The sequence below is a fragment of the Sinohyriopsis cumingii genome, chromosome 11 (genome assembly GCF_028554795.1).
Source record: "Sinohyriopsis cumingii isolate HCF-2022 chromosome 11, ASM2855479v2, whole genome shotgun sequence".
NCBI lineage: Eukaryota > Metazoa > Mollusca > Bivalvia > Unionida > Unionidae > Sinohyriopsis > Sinohyriopsis cumingii.
In genome coordinates, this window is record NC_142971.1 from 75875328 (window position 1) to 75900109 (window position 24782).

General features: G+C 38.4%; 1 protein-coding gene across 7 annotated transcripts in view; it reads left to right on the plus strand.

Moving 5' to 3' along the window:
• The first annotated feature begins 2120 nt into the window (after window positions 1-2120).
• Window positions 2121-24782, plus strand: part of LOC149788776 (contactin-2-like) — a 77136-nt gene continuing 54474 nt past the window's right edge. For 2 of the 7 annotated variants that reach the window (XM_089974869.1, XM_089974875.1), the window contains exon 1: window positions 2122-2325. The gene's annotated coding sequence lies outside the window, so the exon portion shown is untranslated. Of the gene's footprint in view, window positions 2326-2742; window positions 2762-7866; window positions 8015-24554; window positions 24619-24782 lie in introns of all 7 variants that reach the window. The other 5 variants (XM_089974872.1, XM_089974874.1, XM_089974871.1 and 2 more) reach the window with 5 other exon arrangements.

A 24782-nucleotide genomic window follows, 5' to 3' on the forward strand; every position in this document is an offset into this window, starting at 1 on the left:
CATCGGGTGCCACTTTCGTATTATAAGCTTAATCATTCTATATGCTTTCGTACATTTATTTCCCCAGCGTAATGTCAAGTGTCCGGACATTCATTCGGCGGACACGTCTCTTTATGTTGCCTAGTAAATTTCCTTACTTCATTACACAGCCGTCGGTATTCGGCATGCATCTGATCTGAGTATGTCTTAACCAAGATCCACGACTTGTGAGGCTCTCATCACCTCCAGTGTAGCTGCATTTAGCCTATGTATGTTTTTGTTCACCATCTTCAGTTTTTGTTGAATACCTGCCTTAAATGTTTCACTTATGATGCACCTTTTTGCTCCGGTTTATTGCTTCAGTGTCTGTCGCCGTGTTCATTTTTGTAATGGCTTCATTTTTGCATAGAACCAAACTATCATCTGATGACATCTGATGACATGTCTGCTCCTTGACAAGTCCAACATGTCTAAACAGATTTGCGGGAAGGCTCATCAACCATTACCAGAACAATCCTCTCGTGAGAATCCCATCGAAGGATATCCTATCCATGTACTCCCTTTGATGGATTATAGCTTCGCATATTTGCACATCCTTTCTCTATGGAAATTTCAGTAAGCGTTATATTCGCTCATTCAGGACACCTTTAAAGTTCGGTCGTCTTTATGTTTTAATAGACGATGATATATCCAACCTATCGGCCAGCCCTCACCCTTTTTGCCAGGCCTTGGCTCACATTGTTCGGTCAAAAGAAGGACCGAACCTTACTTTATCATATTGGTATAGCTTTATGGTAACGTTTATGAAAGATATTGCGTAGGGATAAATCTATATTATGCATTTAACATTCAGTTTTGGTGGAGTTCGACAACATGTTTGTGGTACTGATCAAAAGTGTTTCTAATACAAATCTGACAGAGCAACGGAGACGAATTAGATAAAGAGTTTAACGTTATCGTTGATGATTCCATATGCATTAACTGATGTTAAGAAATAATGTCATTAAATATATAAAGCTGATAACAAAGTGCAGTGATATATTTACAAATAACTTTTACTCATATAAACATCAAATTTCATCTGATTAGGAAATGGAACTACCATTCTCGTTGGGTATTAAACTTTGCAGTAATTAAAATATTAATCGGGAAAATGGTTTGTAAAAAAATCGGAAGACACGCCACTGTCGCATTATAATCGAAAGTTTGAAATAACAAAGCGTCCAATAGGGACATTTCCTTGTACTTGAAATTGCAATAAATCGACAATTATCGAGTTACGCTAACAGATAGTGTCAATACACCATACAATAAAACTAGCCATTCTTGACTTCCGCTAGTGTCAATAAATTACAATACAACTAGCCACTCTTGACTTCCACTAGTGTCAATAGACCATACAATACAACTAGCCATTCTTGACTTCCACTAGTGTCAATAGACTATACAATACAACTAGCCATTCTTGACTTCGAATAGTGTCAATAGACTATACAACACAACTAGCCATTCTTGACTTCCACTAGTGTCAATTGACTATACAATACAACTAGCCATTCTTGACTTCCTCTGCCGTTGTTCATGCCCTCTATACAAACATTTAAGAAAAACCATATTTATTTACCATTTTACCGAATACCAAGAAATTTCATATTAATAATGAAGCTGTACATTCATTTTGTATTCTTGCAACACAATATCTTATCTCTTTAGTATCAGCTCTATTGATCACTGCTGATGATGATGCAAATGTAATAGTGAAAAATATTTGAAATAAAGTGCCAGTGTCTGACCAAGTATATTTTTATATTGTAGATGGGTGTGATTGTTTATAAAACTAATTACTAACAATATCAAATATCATATGAATATACTAACAATGCTATGCCCTGAGTGAAATGCGTACGAGAAAAGAATTAACATTGATGCATATATATATATATATATATATATATATATATATATATATATGATTATTATAATAGGGTGTGATTATGATTTCTATGTAAATATCTGTTTGTATTGGTATGACACGGATGTAGTTTATTTAATATTCTCGGCGCTAACCTTGACCTTACCGAGCATTGTCTTTAGCACACTACTGATGTAAACATGTTGAGTGCGCGTTGATATCACGTGACTTTTTGCAATGATCCTCCAGCTGTTGTTTAAGTTATTGGAAAATCTTTTTCCTGCTTAGTTATTGTATTAGGTATCTGGTATATTAGATAAACTGGGAAAACAGTGGTACAAAAGGAAAATTAGATGACTTTTAAGGCATTTTAAAGTTACAAGCAATCCTCTCTAATTATTTCATTCTGGTACCACAGGATAATTATATTTCAGGTAAGACTTTCCATATATATATATATATATATATATTCCTGTGTAAGTGCTTTCACTGTAATAAATGAAGATAATAATAATAATAATAATAATAATAATAATAATAATAATGCTTTATTTATAGAGGGTGACTAATTAGTTAAGGACTGTTCTCCCTTGAGGCCCTCTTAAGGAGTGTATAACAATGTACATTATATGATGATATCAATAATTACTGTATATTTTAACATGTTTGGTATTAAAATACTAAATTCCATTTATGATTATTATTATAGTTATTATTATTATTATTAGCGCGGCATATGTAGTCTCCTTCGTCTTTGATTTCCAGCTTTGTAGTTATAATCATAATTATATGACAGGTAAGACAATCCACATTTGCATATAATCATGCTTAATTGTTTTATTGCGTTGCAGTGTAATAATTGTACGACAGGTAAGACATTCCATACTTGCATCTCATCAGTGATTTACAAGGCTTATTAAGGTCAGTTTGCATGGGCCAATATGAGCGGAAGTTAAATTTACCATTTTAAGATTTGAGCTTGCCTTAAACATGATATTTCATCGTTAGTAAGAGTAAAAGTAGAACACATGCTATATTTTAAGGAAATGATTATAATTATCAAAAAGTGTGCTTCTTTTATATCTCTTTTAGCACCTTACAACCATAAGCCGACATTAAAATTATATATATATATATATATATATATATATATATATATATATGTGTGTGTGTGTGTGTGTGTGTGTGTGTGTGTGCGTGTGTGTGTGCGTGTACAACATATTCTGGAGAAAGAGAGAGAGAGAGAGAGAGAGATAATTAAACTAAGTCTGTTTGTAATGATTTGCTACTACTTAATAACTGAAGGACTTTTGGAAGCTTATTTTGTCCATTTATTTAACAATTTCCATATTGTCACCCCCCCCATTCAGTGACATGCATCAACATATTTGAAAATCCAATTTTGAAGAGTAATTTGAGAATACTTATTTTGTCCATCGGATTGTTTTCCAAGCAGTATGTATCGAGTCTCTTCAAATTATTATGCACATAAAATATAATAAACGACCACTGTGGGTGGTATATTTCGTGACAATCAATCACGCTTTGAACTAGATCTACCTTATAGTTATCAATATAGACCAGTGCATTTATTTTCCTTCAAACACACATCTGTCAAAGAAAAACACACGATGCACTTAACAATTAACACCTACTCGCCTCCAAAATGGCGACACGCGTCTCCTGCGTGAGAAAATACAAGATGGAGCTTGAAATTGACTGCAGGATGGAAATGACATATACAATTGATAAAATAAATTGTAGCCATGCATGCAGAAGAGGAATTCACTTCATGTAAATGCCAAGTAAGGTGTTGATAAATGTGTTTACCGTATTTTCCCGCATATATCCCGCAGACGCAGATAATCCGCACCCTAATATAGCCCGCGGGTTTTGGGGTTTTGTGTAAAAAATCGTTGGAATAACCCGCACCTTTGTATAACCTGCAACCATAGATTGATGAACTTTTTTGTGTATGTTCACATTGTCTACCATTACTGTTTTTAGAAGGACCGAATTCGTCAATGCTCACACGTGGATGACGAACGATACTACAACTACTACATTTTCACTCACCCGCCCAACATGCAAATTTGTATATATGCTATCAAGTCAGTCGGCCTCGGTCCATATTCATCCCTCTGCATCAGTTCAAGTTAGTCACCCTGCCTCCACTATATTCCGGCTGGCAGCCGGCAGATTTGAATTTTGAAGCCAGGTACTTGTGAGCCGGATATGCAATGGTGTGAGGTCCTGAGGCTGAATGCCACAATTGTAAATTTCGAATGTAGCTCGCATGACGTCAATTAACTACCGGTATTCAGGCTCGGTACACAGTGCTTGTGCGCGTAGGCTGTCCATAGGAGCTGTGCCTCAACTACAGGCTACATAAACGCGGACATTTCTAAATAATCTTGTATTCTTTTTAATTGTAGATTCGAGTTTAAATAATTTCTTTCTGTTTAATTTAAAAAATGCCAAAACGAAAGTCTTACACAGACGACTTCAAGCTAACTGCCATTGCGTATGCTGAAGTGCATGGCAATAGAGCCACGGGCAGAAAATTTGATATTGATGAGAGTGTAATCCGAGGTTGGAGAAAAGAAAAAGGAACGTTGGAGAAGATGAATCCACGAAAACGTGCTCGTCGCGGACCTAAAGGAAAATGGCCTCACCTTGAAGCTGACCTGAAGCAGTGGATCGTGGCCCAGCGGGAAAACAACCGACCAGTCTCGACAGTTGCCATCAAACTGAAGGCCAAACTCATGGCAGCAGAGAAGCACATTGATGATTTTAAAGGAGGAGTGCATTGGGTATATAAATTTATGAAGAGTAACTAATTGTCAATCAGAACACGAACGACCGTCGGCCAACGTCTACCCGAGAATTGGGAGAAGAAGATGGATGATTTTCGTGAATTCGTCGCCAGGGAAATTCAGAAGCTTGACCTTCCCCATTCTGCCATTATTAATATGGACGAAGTACCGATGTGTTTCGACATTCTGGCAACAAGGTCGGTGGACGAAGTCGGCGTTAAAACCGTTAAAGTGGCAACAACCGGGCACGAGCGAACCTCTTTCACGGTTGTACTGGCTTGTGCTGCAAATGGAGTGAAAATTAAACCTATGGTGATTTTCAAGCGGGTGACAATGCCTCGTGAGAAACTACCTTCAGGCATTGTTGTCCATTGCAACAAAAAAGGATGGATGAACTGTGATGTAATGAAAATCTGGATCGATAAATGTTATCGAGCCAGGCCTGGGGGATTTTTCTCCCCGAGATCTCTGTTGATTTTTGATTCGATGGCGGCACACAAAGAAACAGAAGTTCAAGCAGTTATAAACTCTTGTGGTACGCATATTGCCGTAATCCCTGGAGGTCTAACGTGCAAGTTGCAGCCCCTGGATATTGCTGTCAACCATCCCTTCAAAACTTACGTGCGCGCGGAATGGGAAAATTGGATGGCGAATGGGGAACATTCGTTCACCCCAGCAGGCAGACAACGCAGGGCAACATATGTAGAAGTGTGCAAGTGGATTGTGACAGCTTGGAACAAAATAAAACCGGAAACGATGCGAAATGGATTCGTCAAAGCTGGATTGATCCCTCCTCCTGTTGAAGCTGCAGCAAGTTCCGACAATACTGACGAAGAAGAAGAGGATCAACATGTCACCGAGCTGCGCCTTCAGAATGCTCTTGACATTCTGGACAACGACAGTGACATTAATGAGGATTTTGAGGGTTTCAGTGTTGCCGCCAGTGATGAAGATGAACCAGATAATTAATTATGATATTATTAGTTTTAAATTTTATTATCAAGATTCAAGTTATTACTCATTAGTATACCCATAGTTTATAGCAAAATAATATCACCCAAAGAAAATAAAGTTTGATTCTTTGTCTTCATCTTTGCTATTTATAATGTCTTTGTTTTCAATCGTCGGAAGCGGTCTTTTTGAGACGAGTCGACAAGATAAACAACAAAACACGTGTTTTTAATTTTTATCATTAAAATATGTAAAATTAGGTAGTTATTTCAATTGGAAACAGAAAATATTGATTATGAAAACATGACGGATACGAAATTTTAAGTTTTTATCCCGAAATGTTGATTTGGTCCCGATACCGTAAGTTGTTGTGAAGTCACCGTAGTAGCCATAATATCCAACCCTAGCAAAACAAAACTAGAACAATATATAAGTTATGTAGTTATGTTTTTCAAACAATATATTGAAATATTATTACATGTAAAAAAATTTGTGATATAGCCAGCACCCTTATATAACCCGCACCCCCCCCCCCCTGCGGGGTTTGTAAAATCTGGTATAACCCGCGGGATATATGCGGGAAAATACGGTAGTTAGGATCGCATGGTTAGAAATTTGCAGAACATAAACATGAGATATTTAACACAACCCGGTGTTAGTTAATGTGCTCGAGAGTTTCTGTATTGTATCTATACATCGACGTTCAGTAAAATGTCGCGAATTTTACATCCCTCTCTCAGTTGTGTGGACCGCTCTGATGGTCTGACTGGTTAGAACATCTACCTAGGATGCAGGAGGTTGAGAGATCAAACCCGAAATGGTCATTCCAAAGACACAAAAATCGTACTAATCTCTTTCTTGCGTGGCGCACAACGTTTTAGAAGCTAATATCAGGACAGGTCGGCCTGGAATCGCGCTAATGTGACAGGTGGGATATTAGGCAACATGTCTGCGGCATGATGCCCCAGTGCTAGACATCTCTATGAAATGCAACACTGCAGAGACCATAGCGATATGACTAAACATCGTGAAAGCTACGTTAATATTCTAAATCACTCACACACACACACACACACACACTTTTGTGGACTTGCATGCTAGCTAGTGAGCAGCAGAGAGACTGAGCCCACCAACTATTTCGTCAAACAGAACCTTCTATCGAAAACACTCTTGACAGAAGTATTGTCTTCACAAAATAAACCCTTCTAGTCAGAAAACACTGATAAATAGGCTTTCTTCGCTGACCAGAAGGGTTATCTCATGAAAAATGTCTACCTATATAACTACTTCTCGATACAAGGGTCTACTAGACGAAACATTCGGTGTTGTTTCAGTCTCTCTGCTGCTAGAAATACAAAGTATTCTAAAAATCCTAGGATTTCTAACTAAAAATTGTATCTAACCCAACTCGATACCGTGTCCGAGGATCATGTAAATTTATCGTTACAAATCCGTGTGGTTTTGCCTGAGCACGACTAAAGAAATTTCTGAATTTGTTTATGTCCATGTCACCGCTGCACCAAGTCTGATGAATATTTCGTAACGTGTGTGCGTCAACGCCGTTAAATACCGCGAGAACGTTACAGTTATCTCTGATCACTTTTGGTATTTGTGTATACCGTTGAGTTACATAAATCACATCAGTGTTTTTGTGTCGTCCACGTGAAAATATCCTGGCAGGGTTTGATTGTTTGTCCAACATCACATCGTCGTATACGACTAAATTATCAATACTCCCATCAATGTCATCGATACTCGGTGCTTTATCAATATCAGTTATAAAATCAACAACATCTTCTTTACTTATCGATTTTGCGCTTTCGTTAAAATCTTTTAACACGCTGTAGCATCGCTGATCGTCCACTGACGGTGCTATCAAATATAATTTATCCCACTTCATCCACTTCGTTATTAAATTAAGTAACAACTGTGTCTTACCCGACCCAGATGGGCCTATAATAATCATTCGAACAGAATTTGGTAGTACTGAGTTATGTTTAATTGGCTCTCGTCGCTTTGACGCAGAAAAGTCAGTAATCTCCATTAGATATATCATAAAAATAATATGAATTTATATTGTGTGAAATGTCGTGCACGTACCCCAACTGCGGATATGACAACAATTACAACAAAAAATAATCGACAAGCGCTTACAGGCAAGTGTGAACGATGTTGCATAAAAAAGTTTAAATTTATTTTTTAAAAAAGGGAGGTGATATCGCAGCCAATTTAGCCAAGTTACCAGGAACACCGTGGGCTAAATACCCAGGAGAAAAACATCTTCCAGGATATAATTACTGTGGTCCTGGAACCCGACTTGATATCAGACTTGATGCTCAGGATCAGCCAAATCCAGGTGAGTATCCGATAAATGCTATTGATAAGGCGTGTCATGCGCATGATGTAGCTTACCGAAGTAAGGATTTGCAACAGCGCCATCTCGCGGACATGAAGTTAATTCATGCGTTAAATGCCATCACTGATAAATCTTTCAAGGAAAGGTTAGCATCCTGGTTAATAAAATCTGCAATGAAAGGTAAATTAGCGCTAGGTGCTGTAATATAATGGAGTCGATTTATTATTCCCCAAAGGGATATTGGAGAGGTAGCGCAGCAGTTAGTAAACTCGCTGAAGCAGCAAAAGTTACAAAAGTTACTGCTAAAAATTGGTTATCCCTACAGGCAATATGGCAAATTTATCTACCGCGCCCTAAACAAATTCACTTTGCGCATTTTGATGTTAGTGTGCCAAATGAAGTTCATCAGGCTGATATATTATTTCTGCCACATGATACTATCCGAAGACGTACATACAAGTACGCGTTAACTGTAGTTGATGTTGCAAGTAGATACAAAGATGCGGAACCGTTAACGACTAAAACAGCATCTGAGGTTGCTTCTGCGTTTGAACGAATTTATCAACGTGGTTTGCGATGGCCAAATCTATTACAGGTTGATCCTGGCAAAGAATTTCAGGGTGCAGTATCATCGTTGATGAAGCAACATAACGTCACCATCAGACGAGGGCATACTGAAATTCATCGCGATCAGGCAATTGTTGAGCGATTCAATCGAACACTTGCTGAGCGGTTATTTGGATATCAATACGCGAAGGAATTTATTCAGGATACGAGATCGTGCGAATGGGTTGCAAGATTACCAAGCGTGATAGCTGCGCTAAATAATGAGATTACACGAACAACCAACGTGAAACCTGCCATCGCAATCACGAAAACACAAGGTGTTTTTCAAAAAAAAAAAAAATACCACGAAAGAAAGAAAAACAAAAAATACTGGGTGATGTTACAGTTAGATATTTATATGAACCGGGTGAACTTGAAGGTGGTAAACTAGAGCGACTGATCCTGTTTGGAGTGTTACCACACAAGATATCCACCGTGACAAGATCTACTGGTAGACCAGCAATCTACAGGTTGGATTTAACTGCTCCTCAACGTGGATTCACACGTGAGCAATTACAGGTGATTCCTGAGGATACGCAATTACCACCGCGATCACTTAACTAGCGCTAGCGCCTCTACGTCGATTGCACTCAACACAGGTCAACATGATATTATCGCGTGTATGACCGCGATTGTTATCTTTTCTGTCTACGGTGAATTGTCTTGGATTATTACTCGAGTACTGCCATAGCATTATACAATTACAGCTCGCGCAGTGATTATTCTGCTGTTGTTTCAGAGCAACAACGAAGTCAACATCAAGGTCGAAGTCGCGATTATTTTTTTTGTCACTCTGTTTGTAACCGGCGAGTTTTCTTTTTATTACATCACCATCGGTGATGATGTTGTTTTCATTATTAATTTTATTAGTTACTGACTCTTCCAAGACAATTCTTCGCAGTTGAGATATTCTTCTGACTCTGGACACAGCCAAGTAGACTAGGTTTGACCATTCGATTCGATCATCAACAATCCAGACAGTTGCATCACTGATAGTTAGTCCTTGAGATAAATGAATTGTCATTGCGTATCCTAGCGTCCACGGAGATTTATTCATTTTTAGTGCGTCTTTGACAGCATTAATATTAACTAACACAATATCATTCAATACTAAATTCTGTTTCCCGGACTCTGACGCAGTCAGGCGCCCTGGTATATCAACATCTATATTTTGTAATCGCGTATCAGCTGGTTTACAACATAACGGCACTGGCAGCATTGGAAACTTTTCTTGTTGTAATTGAAATAACTGCTGTTGAAGTGTGTCTCTGACTATCTTTCTATTTGCCACTATCAAATCGTCTGGTTTCCACGAGCTCCAAAAGTCGCTCATTGAAGTTTCAGGAATCATCTCGCGCATAATTTCACATTGAATTTTATTTGGTTGTAATCTGATTAATGTTCTAAATTCTTTCAACGTTGCATCAAGTGCTCTATGATCATCAGACACTTCTTCGTAATAATCAACAAAATCTTTTAACCAATCATGTGGAGATGCGCCGACAAACGGAGGTGGTTGACCGTGATCGCCGCACATTATCACTGCAGTATTTTTCGTTAGCAGCCAATCAAGAAATGTTTTTAACGTTTCCAAGGGCACCGTACATATCTCATCCCAAATTATTTTCTCGGGAATATATTTTGTTCCCATTCGATCTGACGTCCACACACCGTCGCTGTATTTGAAAAAGCTGTGATAAGTACAAGAATTGACTCCTCGTTGCTTCATCTCCCTGGCAAGCCTATGTGTAGGTGTTAGCACAATCATATCGGATTTTCCAAATAATTCTATCGCTCGAGTTGTCTTACCAGACCCACCCGGCCCGTTTAAATAAACGGTTTTGTGTCTAGTGATTGGATCATACACAGATGGCAACATTGACTTTGTCAATGTCGTTGACATTTCTGATAATTTACAATAATCATCCTTAATTGCAACATCAGCGGATTCACAATATTCATGTAACATCTCCGCTTTTATTCTCCACGAACTCCATTCATCGTTGCTTGTAAAAGCCAGTGATTCTAAGTATCTTTTACTTAGATAAAATGAATCCGTTGCAACTCTAACTGCGGTGTCAGGAAATCGATTTATCATTGATAGCAAATTTATGGAAGCATAAGCCAGCATTGAAGATCTTAGATGTGTGTATTGAGGCGATTCTCCATCGATATAACTTACAATTGTGCCGAACTTTTTCCCGTCGGACAAGTAAGCGTCCTCCCGATTACAAAATATATTTCTCGCAACAGCGTCAGCAGTTATAAAATCCAATTCAGCATCATCGATAATCAGTCGCGAGTGATGTAGTTTGTGATCATATGCAGCACCTTGAGTAAATTTACCAATTATTCTTCGTCCAAGATCTTTTGCTGTTTTTTCACTATTGCTATGTTTGATCTTGAGAACTTTAGAAGCTTCTTTAATAATGACATCCATGGGAGTATTTGGACTCTCTCGTGCATACTCGCTAATAACATCATCGAGACTGATACGCTCCGGTGTTGGCAACCAAACTGAGGTCTGCGGTTGATATGATATGATTGCTTCACTGACAGTCAACGATACCAGTATTCGGCTGTCAAGCATATATCGCAATAACACTATTGGTACCCAGCGCTTTTCACTGAAGTGTCTGCCAAACCAAACATAACAGCACGGATGAAGTCCCACGGCGAATTCAAACGAAGTCACACGAGCAAATCCTGTCAAATCAAAGTCGGGTAAAGGACCGTTTATAGCAACTCGTGTCATCGAGTTCGTGGGATGTCCAAATCGCTTAAAGTATTCGCGACACTCGCCCATCCCGAGAAAGCTTCCTGGGTAGCAAGCAATCATATCCACGGAAATCATATCCCGGTAGTCATACCGGGTATTCCACAACCCGCCATGTCCATACTCGACACAACTCAATTGTATATCCGAAAGAAACTGACTTCGGGTTGGTCTCCACGAATTTCTTTCTCTTGCGGCGTGAGCGGCAACACTTGGAACTGTAAAACAATTAACCAATAACTGCTCAATGTTTTCTTCGATTTTCACATATTTCTCTGCGAGTTTTTTCATTTGTTGTTGCAACGACTCCGTCCAGTATAATTCACCGTTGGGTTTTACAAATTGATCATATTCGCCATCTTCGGAACTCTTAAATAACCACACTGACACAGGGTCGGTTTTACTCAGTGTGTAAATAACATCAAATATGTTTTCCGAGTAAAGTTTTACAACACGATCTCGTGGAAATATTGTAACTGCATCAGTCCAGGCATGAGAGTTATGATCAATAATTTCAATCGGCGATCCTGACTTTTTATAATGCTTCGAATTATGTAATATTTCCCCGGTTAGTGTTTTTACTGTTATTGAAAATTTTAATTTACTTGATAGCACAGCAACATCATTTATTGATGCCCCAGTATCCTTGACTTGCTCAGCCCATGCTGCTATTTTTTCACGTCGCAGATCGGTTAAACCGTTTCCTCGTTTTGCGTTTTTAAAATGTTCCATTACTCGCTCGGCTACACAATTTAACGCCAACGACGAAGTCGTTCTCATCGGGGTGAGTTTATCAATTTTTGGCTTTTTTACCGGATAGATTCCATAAATGACTGCGGTTACAGGATACGCTCGAGCGTAATATGGTTTATCAATCCCGGTCAGCATTCCTGGTTTGGAATCTCTACTTAACAGAATGGTCTTTCCGTTAGGAAGAACAGGGTCGAGTTTGTCACGGATAATCCATATATCGGAATCTGTTTGCACAATAAATTTTATTCTGAAAAAATATTTCTTACCGCGTTGATGTTTATCAAGGGGAAGATAATCAATAATTTTTTTCGCTCGTGCATCATTCATTGTAGAGTCAACAACATTGACTTCATCATCCTTGATTTTAACAACGACATTGACTTCATCATCCTTTATTTTATCAACGACATTGACTTCGTCAATGTTACGGATAATTTTAAATGACGACCATACATGAGATGCGCCGTCGTCGCGGAATTCTTTTTTGGCATTCCTGATAATATTAAATAGATCAGTTAGATTTCGTCGTCGTGAGTCTCTGTTTAGTCTGTCAAGATCGAATCTCCCGACGCCAAATAACTCCTTCATATTATATTTAAGACAAGTATTTAAATAAGAAATATTATATATACAAATGAATAACTGCAAGTGGTTAAACGTTGGATCTGTAACAGTCTGTAATAAGCCCTACAGGAAGGAATTCTGCGGTGAACACATACAAAGCATCAAACGAGGAAGCACAGGACCTATACCATGCCTGCGATGTGGCATTGGGGTCAGGGATAAAACACAGTTATGTGCAGGATGCGGAGGAAAGCGATACCGTGAACTCAATCGATATTACAATAAAAAAAATAATGGAGATGCGCTGAAATCCGAGAGTGATTATATAACTAAGTTTTCAGACAAATTATAAATTAGACAAATATATTATTATATAAATGAATCAAGAATTTGTCCCACATCCAACCATTAAGAATTATGAAGCATCTCTCGAGGGAATAGTGAGACATCGTAAATTGAAAAAACCAGTTGGTGTCGTTGAAAAATCTGGTTATCTAAGATTTACTGCTGGAAAGAAACGTTATTATAATCATAGGTTTGTGCACGAGTGTTTCTTTGGGATAATCAAAGACGGTCTTGTGATCGATCACATCAATGGCGTCAAAACCGACAACAGTTTATCCAATCTGAGGGTTGTGACGCAGAGCCAAAATTGTAGGGCTGGTAATACTGGCTGTAACAATAATAGCGCCAAGAAAGTTGTATCCATAAATTTAGATACAAATGAAGAAATAATATTTCAATCAATATATGTAGCTGCCAAGTATTTCGGTATTTGTAGGGCTTCGGTCCAACGTGTTGCAGAAAATATCATCAAATCAACTTTTTCAAGTAAGTTTGATAGCAGGATCATATTTTCTTATGTAGATAACTCTACAGCGACTGCGTAAAAGTCAATGATACAATTATTTCCCCCTTGTCACCTTGACAAAGTCAAGGATGACAGCGCGCTATAACATTTCCGCGTTCACAGGTACGAGCAGACGGTTTTCTGTGTACAAGGAAGTAAATAACTTCCCTTTATTTTGTCACCTTGATAAAATCAAGGGGGACAGCGTCAAGAATGACAAAGTCAGGGACAAACGCGTATTTATCTTTTTTTTCCTTGATGAAATCAAGGATGGAATCTTTATTTTATTACACTTGTTCGGGGTTATGGTACATCTGTATTTTCAACACGATCATATTTAAGAAAAAACATTTTAAACAAATCACGCTGAGCTATTTTTGAACTTCCAAGTATTAGTCGGTTTATATACGATATCGTCCGAATAATATACGGGGTTTCGAAACCCAACGAAGTTGCTCAACTTTCTCCGTTATCGCCCCGTCAGGGGTGGTCTTTTACCACCCAACGGGATTGATTTTGGGGGAGGGGGTGCAACTTTGTTGGACGTAGAATATAACTCCGCATCTGTCTGTGCTGTCTATATGTTGTACCGTCTTAAGATAAGTTAGAATTAAGTACCTAGGATAAGTTATATGTTATTTGTTGTCCCTATATGAACCTTGCTAGCATATCAAATGGTAAGCTAGGGGTTCACAAATGGGGAATGTCTCGTCGTTCGCAAACACACCCTCTGGGCTCTCTAGACTGTTATTGGACAGGTTAGGGGCTCATTGGGGGTCGTGTTTCCGCTCCTGAGTTAAGACACCCTAGAGACTCAAGGAGATGTGATGTTTTTTTTTTTATTTTAAAGATATAATATTTATATAAATATGAATCACGAAAATATCAATAATGTGATTGATGCTATTAAAAAATTAGAAAAACAAGGATTTAATATATCACTAAATCCTGAAACAATTCTGTCTGATTTTGAATCATTATATGAAGCTAAATGCGCAGGGCGTTATATTCTTCCTGCTCAATATCGATTCATAAAGATGATCCAAAATAATTTGTATAAATCGCTGGCCAGCGTAGAAGAAGCACAAATAAATGAATTTGTTCCATTGTCTCGTGCAATTGAAAAGATCAGGCTGGCATTGGCAGCCGAGTATGAAAGAAAAAAGATAATAAATAATCGCGTTAGACAATTGAAAAATTGTATGTCCCTTGACAAAGTCAGCGATGACAAAGTCAATGACGAAATTAAGGACGACGAGGAAGTAAATACCTCTCCTTGACTTTGTCAATTACTTGGAAGTGAAATCGAAAGTAAAAAAAAAATATATTACTTTTTTTTACCCCCCCCCCCCCCTTGACAGAGTCAAGGATGAAATCAAGGTGACAAAGTCAAGGAGATGAACTCAGGGTGATTAGTTGGTTGGGTTCAATGCAGGAATGTGCATAATTGAGAATTTGATCTCTGTCACATACTATTGCGGTAATATGCTCGCGTCTGAGACTATCTAACTGTTGCTGTGTTAGTAAGAAATCTTCTTCTCCGTATTCATCAATGAGCAATTTAACGTTAATTTCTTCTTGTGCAAATGCAGCCTTGACTGCTTGCTCGAGTGCTTGTTTGTCATACACAAAAACATTTATGTGGTTGTACATATTTGAGATTTATATAAATCTAACCATCTAAATAAGCATATATACTCGAGGATTTGATGTGCATCGCAATGCGCGATCACAACATGATCTTTTATGAATACTTTCAGTTGTGCATCAGTCAGTATAAAATCGTCATGACCGTATATATCAACAATTATTTTTACCGGGGTAACTTTTCCGGTTCTGACAGCGTTATCAAGAAGTACTTTATCATATACGAAACATTTCACGTGGTGATACATTATATGATACTTGCTTGATTAATTGTAAATTTCTGTGATTTTTACTAGAAAATACCCCATCGGGTCAAGGAAATCTGTCGCCGACGCTGACTTTTACTAGCAAATACCCCATAAAGTCAAGGAAATCTGTCGCCGACGCTGACTTTTACTAGCAAATACCTCATAAAGTCAAGGAAATATGTCGCCGACGCTGACTTTTACTAGCAAATACCTCATAAAGTCAAGGAAATCTGTCGATGTCATTGACTTTTACTAGTAAATACCCCATCGGGTCAAGGAAATCTGTGATGGCAGGAAAAGCATTATAATAACTGAGCTAACTGAAATGTCTCTGGGATTTCTGCGGGATTTGCAATTGTTTATTTGTATAGCATCAAGGAAATTTGTCGATTTCAGTGACTTTTGCTAGCTAAGACCCCCTAAAGTCAAGGAAATCTGTCACTGGCGATGGAAAATGCAAGGAAATCTGTCGATGACACTGTCTTTTACTAGCTAAGACCCCCTAAAGTCAAGGAAATCTGTCACCGGCACTGACTTTTACTAGCTAATACCCGATCAGGGTTGAAAAATTAGACGATTTCTGTGATTTTTACATGTAAACACCCTATAAATTTCAGTGAATTTGTTAGTGTTGCAGAAAATATATATATAAAGTAAAATATTTTTACTGGAAAATCGTTTCACGATTTCGCTTGCACAAAAAAAATACTTGCTTGTGAATTTCAGACGATTTCTGTGATTTTTACTAGTAAATACCCCATAAATTTCAGTGAATTTGTCAGTGTTGCAGAAAATATATATAAAGTAAAATATTTTTACTGCAATATCTTATTGAGACGATCTCGTGAAATGCATGAGTCATGTTATATTTTTTATAATTTATTGAAATATTTTTTATGTTGACGGTGACATTACTGCTATCGTCTTCGTCGTCGTCGGTGATGTCAGTGACATCATCGTCAGTTACATCAGTGCTATCGTCGTCAGTGACATCACTGCTGTCGTCGTCAGTTACATCACTGATGTCGTCGTCAGTTACATCACTGCTGTCGTCGTCGGTGATGTCACTGCTATCATCAATGAAATCATCATCACATTTTTTCGGAAATTCTTTGCATTTCTGGGAAGTCTTTGGAAAATGCTTTGCATTTTCGTTGAAAATCGAAGATTTTTGGGACATTATTATAATATAATATTATTAATTGAAAAATAGTTTTACGATGAAAGTCCCGAAAATCGAAGATTTTTAGGACTTTACCAGGAGACTAATATGTAGTGTTTCATTCCGTAAATCAAGGGGATTCCCAGACTGGTCTGTCAGTGTGAAATTTATTCTGGTCAGCCATGGATTATGACATCGTAGATAGACCGGATTGATTGGCTCTTGCACAATCAGAAATCCAGGTGGTTCTTTCGGAGTAAATGAATAAAGAATAAATCCTTGCTGGGCTTGATTTGATACTGTCGTGTCTGTGCTGTAACTGCCATCGATGACATCACACACAAGATTGACCGCGACCACTGAAGTTATATTTACGATGCCCGGGGATACATGACGGCCTTGCCCTTCGGTGTTATTGTTGTGTCTGAGGATAGTTGGCTCCGGTAGTGTTCGCCTGTGCTGTGCGAGTATGTCGTGAAAGAATTCATTGATGATTTTGGTGGTTGATTTTTTTAGTTCGTCTGCGTTGTACCAGGGGAATTTATAATTTGGCAATTCAGCTTCTGTTATTTTGTAATAATCGAGAAATCGTTGTTTATTGACAAGAGTTTCATCGTTAATTATTGCTTGAATTAATCGCTGGTGATAATATTCCATGTCTGATACAAGCTGATTTAATATTTCAATTTGTTTAATGATTTCAGCGCGTGAACTTGTTATATCAAAAAGATGCTCCTGGAAATGTTGCCGTAGTCGCGTTAGTTGTGTTTCATGTTCTTGATTAATGTTTTTAAAATGATTAATAATTATACTTAAATTAAGCGCATAACCTCTTCCTACGGGAGACCATACTATATCATCCTTGCTGCGAAATATAAACCCTGGCAACTTTGATCCTTTTATGTCAAGTAGGTCTTGCTTGTACGATGGATCAACTTCGCGATATGATTGTTTATCAGTGACATAATCAGATTTCACTGGCGCTGTTAGTATTGGTTCTGCCAGTGGAGCGACTTCAGGCCATCCCAATACTTTTCTGATTGAACTATTATATATATCCACGGCGTAGTCTGGGGTGTTTATTTCGATCGCAGAAGACAGCGTTGGCTCATGAACAGTTATTTCTATTTTGGATTCCTTTGTTGTGATATTTTTTATTCGACGTTGTAATTCCTCATTGATTTCTTCGATTTGATAAGACCCGGTTGGTAACCCAATGACATTCCAGTCAAGCGTGCCATCGGGTTTATTTTTATATGCAAACACAAACGAATTATTTGCTGGCAATCCACCAAACGATTTTGATCTGATATTGGGCCAACTGTGATATACTCGTAATTGCGCTAACGCGATTTCGCTTACTGGAATCGCAGTTGAAAAATTAATACTGAATTCTGGCTTAGTTGATGTTACTGTTAACAAAGATGTTCGCGCCGGGCTTGTATTTGCGACTATCTGCTGAAGTAATTCCGTCATTATTTATCTTTTGTCGCTTCAAATGACCAGTGTAGTCTTCGTACATCTTTGCCATTTCGGCGAATTCGGAATCTGATATTGTTGTATCGTCAAGACTGGATGATATCAACGACGACAATTTCGAATAGGTGCTTGTGGCCCCGCTGTTTAACTTTTCATACTCGTGCAATTTTGTTAACGCACACGAGGATATTTTTTTCGCAATAATATTAGCAACTCCTGCAATTGTCGCTGATGTTGAAACTGTAATTGTAATCGCGATTGCAGTTGTCACTGGTGTCAGCGCTGATAATAGCACCCCAGTAGATGCAACTACCGCGGACACCGAATACACTATTGTGTCTAATACAGTTACACGCCGTTTGTATTTTTTTATCTTTGTTGCGCATTTGTCAATAGTGTCTTTTAACTCTGACTGCCATTCGCGTACTTGATCATATCTATATTGCTGAGCATCTAATGTTGTCGTTGATGCTGATTTCATTTTATTATTTTACGCGGTAACCAATTGAGGCATTTCAGCTACAAATTCCAAACACCACCAGTAAGATGTTGCGGTTAATGTCTCATCAGCTGCTACCAACATAAAATCCTCTTCGGTTCCCTTGTTTAATATGATAGTCACAACCCCGGAATACTTGTCAGTGGAATGGCTTCTCCAGGGATATGTTATTGTAAAAATCTCAAATTTAGTTGCACTGAACACAGACAGTCTATACACGCCAGTGGCTGTTGCTGTATATTTGATAGTATTATTTTGTTTGGACCATGTTGCGAATCCCGATGATACCGTGTGTACGATGTTGGTGATATGCCCCGGGGTAACTCCAGTGGGGACTTTAATCAGACTGGTTTTGTTAACGATATCAGGAATACCCGATACGATATCCTGCTGTTTTTGTTTGATCGTGTCAATGTCGGTCTTGATATCAGAAAGTTTCATGTCGATAACTGGAGGAACCCCAAAGAACTTATCCACGGCATCATCAGTTTTTGCGAAGTTTCTTCGAAGTCTTGTAAACGCGCCCACGTTAACATCATACTCGGCCCGCAACGTGGTTAGTTTACCGTCAACGGCGCTAGTGCTTGTGTCGACACGAGTGTCTACATATTGTTTGTCTGCGGCATCTTCCGGGGATGTTGGATTTCTTAAAACCACTATTTTGTTGCCGTTCATGCTGAGTTCACCTGTCATTGTATCACCGGACTTACTTACACGGGCTAGTGCAAGTTTTTGCATATCATCTCGGAGAGCTGCAATTGATATCAGCGAATCTCTGATTTTTCCGCTGTCGGTGAACACAGGAAGGTTACCCGGAGTAGCTCCAATAACCCTACGAATTATTTCATACCATTTGATATCGCTGGTTTTTACTTTTCCGTGCCGGTCCTGAAAAATAACAACCTCATCTGGGTCTATCCCGGTCAGACTTAAAAGATTATCGATTTCATCCTTGGTCACATATCTTGATAAATCCACATCGGCGCGTTTTTTTTGTCTTTGTTTCGAGAAGAGATCTTCCGTAAATATCAACCATTATTTGATAGGAAACTGTTTAAATCGACCCATGGTATACTCGTGCACGATTTTGTGAGGAGAAATCTTTGATTTCGAGATCGCATCAAGAACATTTAATACTTCACGGCCACATATCGGAGGATCGGTCAGTGTTTGTGTTGGTAACGTTGAATACCAAACCTTTGTCGGGATGTTTTTTTGTATATCAAAGAAATTCAACTGGCGGTGCTAGCCCGTAGGAATCAAAATAGATAATTCCACGTGGATCGATCGCGTAAGCAACCCAGTGAGTTCCTGGACCATCGCTGTTATCGAGATTAATAATTCCGGTTTCTGGATTATTCGGTCGTGTTGGTAATTGATCTCGCATAAAGACGCCTCTGAAGTTCTTTATATTTAATTGTTTAACAGCATCGACCAAATCAAAATTAGAAGCTGGAAGCTTCAACATCGGTGTGAAAACGCTAGCGTTTTTCAGAACCGTTTTGGGTATCATGATGGTGGAGTTCCTGGAAGTCTTAGCCCTGATCCGCGAGCGGATCTCCCCTTTTGTTTTGTATCCTTTCCCTGTGGCTTTCTTTAATGCCATTCCAGCAGCTGTTCCAACTGCTCCTAACGCGGCTGCTTTTGCGACTGCGTGAGCATCAGCATCTATCAGTGCTGGTATCGCGGCGAGAAGAGGAAATATACCGCCAGTTTTAACTATATGTTTGACAGCTGCAGGAGAGAAATCAAGTTGAGTTCCAGTCGTTGCTTGCTTTGCTTTATTGAAATCTTTTAGTTGGGTTTTAGTTAATGACAGTTTGTTTGGACCGCCCATTAGCTGATCGTGTTTTAGTGTTATTTTTGTCCCACATGTGCTCGCGTTCTTCGATTGTAATTTCTTCACCTGACCAGGAGTCAGAGTGACATTAACATGACTGTATGACATTTTATTTAATACGAGATTGATCTAATTGTTACACATTGCTTTTAGCAATGTTACATATTTTCCACTGGTGCATCAACAACTCTCATTCGTCCACCAGCACATTCAAGTAGCATTGTTTTATTAGAGAGTATGACCGCGATTGCTCTGTAAGGGTTACCTGAGTTTACGTTAGCTCTGAAGTGTAAATCAACAACAGATTGTTTAGCTAAATCAAGATGCTCCAGCGAAAAGTAATAAATCGGATACATACTCGTAAAATCCAACTGTGATATTTGCAAACCAGTATCAATATTTTGATCACGTCCCATAAATGTCATCAAACGGTGATATACACGTGCTACATTATTAGTGCCAAAATTCAATATTATATCCTCGGATGGTACTTGATGTCCGTTTATTCGCAAGGATACTGCAGTGATACCAAGTTGATCAAATATCATATGAGAACGTTCTTGATTGTTTAATCGTAAATTAAGTTGAAATGCAGCAAAGACATGTCTTGGTGCTGCAACACCTTGCGGTGATGATATATGCCACGTGAATAGCCCATCAACATTGTTGTTAGCCACGACAGTATTGATTTACCACCTTGATCCATGAAAGAAATTAACCGCTGTTCTTCAGCGAGTGACGGAGTCATCACCGGCATCCACAGAGCAAGTCTTTTTATATTTACTTTACCGTCAGCAACGCCAGCTGCTCGCCAGATAGCATGATTGTCATCACCTTTTCGATGAAGAACAACTGTGTGTTTGGCTCCAAAAATGGCCTTTCTAACATTTCTGCAAAATCCAAAGACGTGAGACAGTGGAATCGCACATGAAAATTCTCTATTATTACCTTTCAACATTGATTTTCGTATTCCAAACCCTAAGTTGTACTCTGGGCTGGGTCTTAATATCGAAAATGCATCACCTGGTCTAGGCGGCATTTCAGCGGGTTGTGGATCAACCGCAGTATTTCGTGCTGTTTGTACCTCCAAATACGGTCTTCCATCAGGAAAGTTAGAATTGTCTTTGGCGAACATCATAGTTGGGCCATCTCATCTAGTGTAATCATCTGAATATCTTGCCAGCCCAATAATTGTCGTAGCAACATCAACATTATCTTGAATTGTCTCAATTTCTTTGCCGTCTATGAGATATCTGGCGCTGGAAAATAGTGCCATGATGCCATTATTTGCAAACCCAACTTGGACATCAGCTGCATATGGTGTATTAACGACAACATTTGTTACGATTTCACCTGTAACTTCAATAAATGCTTCCGCGGGCAAGAAATATCTACTTGTATCCTGCACTTGTAATTCAATTCTGCCCCGCTGATTTGGTTCTCGTGCTTCATAAGAATAGTACTGATAATCGCTCACAGACTCATCCTTGAGTACTGGTGCATCCATATCGAAAGCTGGATCAGACACGCGTTTAAACATTTTATAGTAAATCATAGTCATCTAAAACGAAAACCACTTCCTGATATCACACTTATATTTATTGGTTGATCCAGTATCTCTGCTAGTTTTTTATTTGCAGCTTGATTTATTTCTTTACTGACATCTGCAGGCATCTCTGCGGTGGCTGGTAATTTGACTGGTCTGCGTAATCGTGCTAATCTTTCCTTGATTGCAGTAAATGCCTTGCTGGCAATATTACCGATAGCACCAGGAGCTCTATAAATAGGTAGTCGTGAATTTATTACCCTGACCACGACGGGTCCACGGTGAGCGTTATGTATGATCACTATTATTTTTTTTTATATCTAACTCGATGACTTTAGGTCAATGATTTCATCGATAAGTTCTCGATACGCGTGAACATCCATGATACCACCCTGAAATAATCGCTGACAAATACCAGCTGCTTCATTAATTATTTCCGGTGAGTTATTACCAGCTCGTCTGCCTCCGCTGAGAACTTCTAACCACGATACATCATTGAGAACACTATCAGGACAAGTAATTTGACTACCAAGACCACTACCAGTAGCACCGGAAGGTTCCCCTTCTTCAAATTCCTTAGCTAACTCCCGCCGTCGTTTTTCTAATGGTGGCCGAGGTGTAGTAAGTTGATATGAAGACGGTAGAGGTGTATCAAGCTGATGTAAAGGCTGCAGGGATGGAATACGTTGAAGTGAAGGCGATAGCTGTCTTTCTACTGATGGCGGAGGTGACTGAGTGGATAGTTGTTGTTCTGCTTGTTTCACTTTCTCATTATAAAGTCTCTCTACTTCTTTAAAAAACCCTCTGAATTCTAAATCATCATCTCTGGCTTGCTTTTTATTTTTATTTTACGATATATCCATTTGGTAAGACTATCATCGTTTATTTTTTCAAAGCCAGGCTTTAAGATACTGGATTTATTAAATATACTAATTAATGTTTTTTCAGGTAGTTCCTCACTTTTAGTATTTCTAATATCTTCGACAAACCCTTCTCTAAATTTTTTAATCATTGCAACATTTTCTTTCATTGGTTTAGGAGTAAGTTTTTCTTTACTCCAGCTACTTCAGTACGAATTTCACTGACCCCTTTAAGTATTTCTTCACCAACAGGACGATGAGCTGCAGCTATATCAGTTGGAAGTTTTTGTAAAATCTTTTTTGTTTGTTTAGTTCTCCTTGCAATTTTTTCAGTTTGCTCAGCGGTTTGTTTTAGCGTTGGAAGAATACCTTTTTTCTTTCCTCTTCCGTAATATCTCCCAATTAAGCTCTTTCAGTTACCGCCGCAACCTTTTCAGTAGCTGTTCAACGGGTTTAAATAACTGTTCTGTACCCGTAGCAAATTCAACTTGTGCTTGCTGTCGTTGTTGAAGTTTTTCTCTTAAACTATCGCGGACAGGAAGAAATTTTTTAATTGCTTCTAATCGCTCTTGCGCTAATCTAACACTATATGCTTCTCCGATATTTGCCATTATTATTGATTTTATAATTTTTTAATTCACAGAAATCCTTTAGGATTAGAAATGCAAGCATTTCTAGCAGCAGAGAGACTGAAACAACACCGAGTGTTTCGTCTAGTAGACCCTTGTATCGAGAAGTAGTTATATAGGTAGATATTTTTCATCAGATAACCCTTCTGGTCAGCGGAGAAAGCCTATTTATCAGTGTTTTCTGACCAGAAGGGTTTATTTTGTGAAGACAATACTTCTATCAAGAGTGTTTTCGATAGAAGGTTCTGTTTGACGAAATAGTTGGTGGGCTCAGTCTCTCTGCTGCTTAGTGCCTTGCAAATTTGAGTTTGTCCGAACCAAAATCGACCTAGTTCCGGGAATCGGGCAAGTGGATTTGTAAATCCCCTGCATAAGTGGTAAGGCAGTGTAATTATATGACAGTCAAGATTTTCCATAGATGCACATAATCCTCAATACAAACTGAATCGCACATTTTGCTTTCAAGTTTGCTATAACTGCATTCTTATAAAAGGGTTTTAGAGTTTAAATTATTTTGTAACAATTATCAACCACTGTATATCTGACCTCTGAGCCACTCTTGTCGACGTATTATTTCTCGGTGATATGTATTACATGTACCAATATTCATAAAATTTGTAAATATCTCCAGAGCAAATGTGGAGAAAGTTCTGCTTAAGATATAGCATCTCCCGAAGAAAGCGAGAAGATAAAATAGCCATATGCTTATTCCATAATAATCACTGACACGTTCTGACAGTCCTATGGAGTTATGTGGTACTTTAAAGATGGTAAAGTGTAATCTTAAAGTATTGAATGGGCCTTAACTGGATTGTAAAATGCAAGCAACATGTTTCCATTATGTGACCAGGGACAACTGTACAACCTGACGTACCATGCACTGTGGTTACTCTCAATGGAACATATACATATTACATAGTGAACAAACGTCTGTAAAATAAAGGTTGGTCTGTTAATCATGTAATGGCTTATCATCGGATAATTACAGCAAATTATAACACGATTAACTGCTAATAAATTACATTACCATGCTCGCATTTCTTTTCTGAACTAAGTGAGTTTCTGATAACTTACCTTTCAGGCACTGACGTCCGCAATATTAAAATCGTACAAGTCAGATATATGAAGGAGATATAAAGTAGAGGGTAAAGGATCTGTGGAACACTTGCTTTCTCTCTAACATACAGTCTTAAAACATGTTTCACATATTGCACTGTTGCATGTCACAAAACATGTATGAATGTGTAGAAAATGACTTGTATGGTTTTGTTGTTGTAGCTTTCAAACTGTTACAAATACAAATAATTTC